Below are 5,591 nucleotides of genomic sequence, written 5' to 3'. Positions count from 1 at the left end.
CAGCCTGGCGGGTGGGCCGGCGCAGGGCCTCCTCCGCCCGTCGCCACCTCGCTCGCTCGGCGCGGAGTCCCCGGGGCCCAGCACATCTTTTAAAAGTAATTTTTTTTGAGGTGAGGGTGTTATATTAAATAGCATTCAACCCCTAACAATGTCTGATATCTTCCTTTGCAGCTTTTACATGTCACCAAGGTTGTACTCCTTAGGTCATAGAAAAATGCAAGTGTACCTGGTTGTGCCATAAGGGGAGGGATTTGCTTATTCACAGAATCCAGGGAATATGGCATGACAGAGATTCAACCCAGGTCCTACAGTGTTGGTAGGATCCTCTCTCCGTTTGTTCAGCTCTGGTCTGTTTCAGCTTTGTTTTCTCTTACTGAGGACTGGCTTCTCACACAACACAAGACGTGACTGCTGGCATCTTCCACCTCTTTTGAGAGTAAGGATGGGAAAGGATGGATATGGATGACTTCCCAGAAGTCTGAACAATCTCAGATCACATCTAAGGGCCCAGCTGGCATCCCGATGTCTACCCCAGTCCACTTCTCCTGGCGGGGCATCGGGTAAGATGGTGGCAGCTGTGGCTCCATTGCACCCAGAGTTAGGTGGGAGTGGAGGCAGTATTTCCCAGGAGAACAGTGTTTTATGGGATAAGCAGTTCCTTAGGCTTTACCTACAGAAATGCAACTTAAAATTGTGTTTTCATTCTCACTGGTTGTCTATACATGTAGGATACAGGCCCTGTTCAGACATCTGGTTCCTCGGTATAGACAAGGAGGTTCCATGCTGGCTAAAAAGATCGAAAATTAAATGACAGTCTGTGGAAGGCAGAGTAGATGGTGAGGCTGTCAGAAGTAAAACCATGAAGAAAGAAGGTGCAAGGTATAACAGGAGATGGCGAACTGGTAAGTGTGGATACAAGGCCTTAGATCCTGGGCTTGTGCCTCAAGAAGGGAGTTTCACTATCTGAGGGACATTCAGGAGAGCAAGGATAGAGCACTTGGGAGTGAGAGACACTTCAGCATGGTCTCAGTTTGTATAAGACCTGAGGGTATAGAGAGGTGCTGCTGCTTGGTGCTCATCTGATCTGACAGTGCACTGGCTCCAGCAATTTTTCACACATCTCGCATTTGTGTCCACATGGAACCTGTGAACATGAGCTTATGTGGAAATACAGTCTTTCTGCTTGTAAATGAGTTCACATGAGACCCTGTTGGGTTCTGTTGATTCTTAATCCAGTAACTGGCGTCTTTCTAACAGGAAGAGAATACCACGTGGTATAGAGGAGGACACTGGAGGGATGCAGCCACAAGCCAAGGAATCCCAAGAATGCCAATGAACATCAAGGATTGCCAGCACCTGCCAGGGCTGAAAAGACCAAGAACAGACCTTTACCTAGACCATTTGGAGGGAGCATGCATGGCTTTATTGACACCTTGATTATAGACTTCTAGACTCTAGAACTACATTTCTGTTATTTTCAGCCACCTAGTTTTGCTATTTTGCTATGACAGTCCTAGGAAACTGCTGTAGACATCCCATTTCAATTTTCAGCAAAAATCTATGGACACAGCTATAATTCAGAGGCCTCCAACTTGTCCACAAGAAGAGTCAAGGCACTTAAACAATCAAAATCCCAAATTAAAACACCAAAGTGAGGGTTGTGAGGAATGATGCTCCTTTGTAATGCCCTCTTGGGGCGGGGGGGGGGAGGGGTGTCTTACTCTATCACATTCAAAGTTCCAGTTTTATAGTATGTGTTATCAGCAGTCTTGAAGTTTCTGTGTTGAAATCAAATACACATTATTTAGAGAGAAAGGCCTATGCTAACGGATATATGTACTAAAAGGAAATTTCTCTGAGAGTTCAACAGAAGCTCTTAATAAAAACAACAAATAAACACAAACAACTCATTTTTTCTTCTATTTAAACCTTCTTCTTTTTTTTAATAGCCTTAAATTTTTTTTTTATTTCTGGAGTATTGCCAGATTTGGATGGGAAATATCAATTTCCTTTACTGAAATTCTTCAGATTGCTTCTCCAAATGTCAGTGGTATTGGGCTTTCCCTGAAAAAAAAAAAAAATTGCTGTCAGGGAAGCAGTTTGCAGATCAAGTAGATAACAGAAACCAGGAGGCTATTATTAGCTGTGGAGAAGGCAGTGAGTTTTCAGGTTACATAAGTGAGGCAAATAGTTGCATTCTGGGAATGAGATGAGGAGAGAAATAGAAAATTGATCACTGAGGAAGATCTGGGTTATTTTCCTATTACCTCTTTTTTTATTTTCCCTACTGAAAAAGAAGAAAAAATAGCCCAGAATTATACTCTCGTCTTTCTGTCTGCAATAATTTGAATTAAAGTCACCAAAGAATAACAACACTGTTTTTATTTGTTTTGAGGTTAATTATGAAATCTCTTGTTCAGGTTCCTGGACACAGGTGGGAAGTCAAGCCCCTTATTATGGAAATGTTATTTGTATCACACCCTGCTTTTGCTGTGTTACAGCTTCAGAAATTATAGACAGCCCTTTCTCAAGTTTTTGTGTATTTCTTCACAACTCACAACAATCTGACTGTTGGTTTGCAGTTTCTTTTTCTAATTAGATTTTTTGGCATGTGGAAATGCAAAGCTGTTTTAGTTCTAGTCCATTTCTCCCCCTTCACCTTTTCCCTCACTCTTTTTTTTTTAACTTATTTATTTTTATTTTTTATTCAGTAACTAGTTTGGTGCTTCTATGGTTATTTCTCCAATCCTCAGTCATGGCATACTTGTACTTAATTTCTGGCAGACTCTTTCCTGATGCTTGTCAGCTTTCATTTTCCTCTCTGTGTTTTCTTAGTATATAAAGCTGAACCATCACTCATTGTTTTTTGAAGATAATGTTGGTTGTGAGCCTGGAACGACTTGAATAAACTTGCAATAAATGGAATGACTTGAATAAACTTGCAATAAATGACCCTATCCAAATGCAGAAAAGTGTATGCATGGGGCATAGATGATAACCAGTGCGTGGAGACAGTATCAGTAAAAGCTGTCAGCTCCCCTGCAAAAACACCCAAAACTGCCACAGGCAACTCCTCATAATAGAACTTTCCCAGGAAACAGTTTCTTTTCAGTGACACTGCCCTCGACAGCCTCCAAACACACTCCCTCTGCATGCACTCTACCTCCAATCAAAAACTGAAATTCCAAAGCAACTGTCTGCAATACTTTTCAGCAAACGACTCAATTCTTAATCTCCTGAAAAATCAAGAAACTAAATCTCTAGTGAAGATAGATTCACAGCTGCAGCCTCTAAACAAGATTATCTTTGCGTGCTTTCTCAAATCACGTTGCTGTGCTTGTTCACATAATTAAGGACAATGCGATTGCTAGATGAGGAGTACGTGGAAATGAAGTCTTACATGTAATCTGATTGTAAAAAGAGGGCACTCGTTAAGGACAAATAAAATCCCTCGGTGCTACTAGTGTACATTAGACAAGACAGAGAAATGACGGCTGTGTTCTCTTTTCAGTCATTGAGTTGGAATGGTCCATGCATTTGCTTCATTGGACAAATCAGTCCAGCATTTTCTGAAGTATGCATAATGTCTTTGCATCAGGCAAATTCAAGAATCTTCCTTTAACAATATAATAATTGTGTGTGTGTGTGTGTGTGTGTGTGCGTGCTTTAATCTTAAAAGGTCATATAGACTGGGTGAATAAGATTAAACTCATCATAAAATAAATACTAAATGGTATAGTGACACAAAAATAAATGAAGCAAGTGATAGAGAAGGTACAAGAAAACGTTGATCTGCTGCCAATGAGGTCCCTCCGCTATGAGCCCATAGATGCATGCTGTCTAAAGCAGCTCGAGAAGGTGTCTTTTGAACTTCCTAACAGCAACTTCCACCCAAAGGATGGAAGTGATTGTTTGAAACAGGTATTATATCATGTCAATCCTTTGTTCCAAATCCTCCAATAGCTTCTCATTCTGCTTGGAGTAAAATTAAAGACCTCCTGATGACTCTAATCATGATCTAAAAGCATCAAGTCATCTGGTTTCATTCGACCCTACTCCCTCCTTCACACTGTTTTGACTGCACTGACCTTGCTTTTCTTGAAAGGTATGCAGATTCTCCCCTCTCTGCCCTTGATGTTGGTGTTCCCTGACTCAGAATGCTTATTCCACAGATGACTACATTGTCCTTCCCTACGTTCTACACATATACTCTTGGATCAGAGAGGCCTTCTCTGACTATCTGAGCTGAATTACCTTCTGTTTCCCATCCTCTTTATACTTTGCTTTGATTTTCTTTGTAGTGCTTTCTTCTACCTGGTATAGACTGTGTAAGTGGCTTTCCTCTTTGTCTTCCCAAGTAGAATAAAGCTCAGTAAGGACAAAGCCTTTGTTTTGTTGACTGCTTGATCCCTGTTGCTCAGAGAAGAGCCTGACATAATCAGCAGGGTAAATAGGATTTCGATGTCACTGCCCTGCTTATGTTATGCTGTTTGAAAAAAAAAGACTGTGCAGATGAAAACAAGGTTGTGACTTATCTGGCCTTAAGATGAAAAGAGTATTCTTAATTATCTGAGTGGGCCCAGTATGATCACATGGGACCTCAAAAACGGAAAAAGAAGTTTGAAGTGTTTAGAGTCATGGGGCCAGCCAAGTGGCATGGAAGTTAAGGTAATGATTTCACAGTGCCAGTTATGTATTTCAAGTCCAGGATGCAGTGGCTTGAAAAATCACACTGGACGCATGTGTGTGCCAGCACAAAATTGTGAAAGGAGAATGGAGGAGAAAGGATTGCTATGTGGTCATCATGCTTGATTAATCTGTTTCTGTATGTACATGCGATTTCTCACTTTCCCTCTCTCTGTCTTTCTCCCTCTGTCTCTTTCTTTCTCTGGTGAGTACCTGTGACCGACAGGGGAAAAAATAGAGTTCAGAGTCAGAGAGAGCTGTGACCAGGGAAGGAACACACGGAAATGTTGTTCAATGTACAATATTGCTAGCTTTGCAAATGGAAGAAGAGAGCCATGAGCCAGGAGGAAGGGCAGTCCTCTGGTAAACAGACAGCAAGGCAATAGCGACCTCAGTCTTAGGCCACCAAGAAGTGAATTTTGCCAAGTCTGTCTGAGACAGATTTTTTTCCCCTAGAACATCCAGAAAGAGATAGAACCAAAAGACATTGATTTTGGGTTGTGAAATTCTAAGCGGAGCCTGAACTGAGTGATCAGACTCTCAACTCATGAATATTGTGCCATAGTAAATGTAACTCTTTTTATTTGAGAGAGGTTTTTGCTATAGGGCATGTGTGCTCGCCATCAAGAAAGAGAGAGACAGAGAGACAGAAAGCAAGAAATCCCCCCCCCCCCCCTGGGGGAATGGCCACATCGCAATCCCTTCTCTTTCATTCTCCTCTTGGGATCTTGGGCATGCTTGCACATGTGCCCGGCGTGAGTTCAAGCCACCGGGTTCGAGACTCAAACCACGGTGGACTACATGAGAGTCCAGCGACATAGCCGTTACGCCAACTGCTGGTACCATAAATTTATCTTTTTAAGTAAAGAAAAAATTAGGGAGGCATAAAATAAATTACGTGAAAA

Source organism: Tupaia chinensis, unplaced genomic scaffold (assembly GCF_000334495.1).
Source record: "Tupaia chinensis unplaced genomic scaffold, TupChi_1.0 Scaffold000065_1, whole genome shotgun sequence".
NCBI lineage: Eukaryota > Metazoa > Chordata > Mammalia > Scandentia > Tupaiidae > Tupaia > Tupaia belangeri.
Note: the sequence above shows the minus strand (reverse complement) of the source record.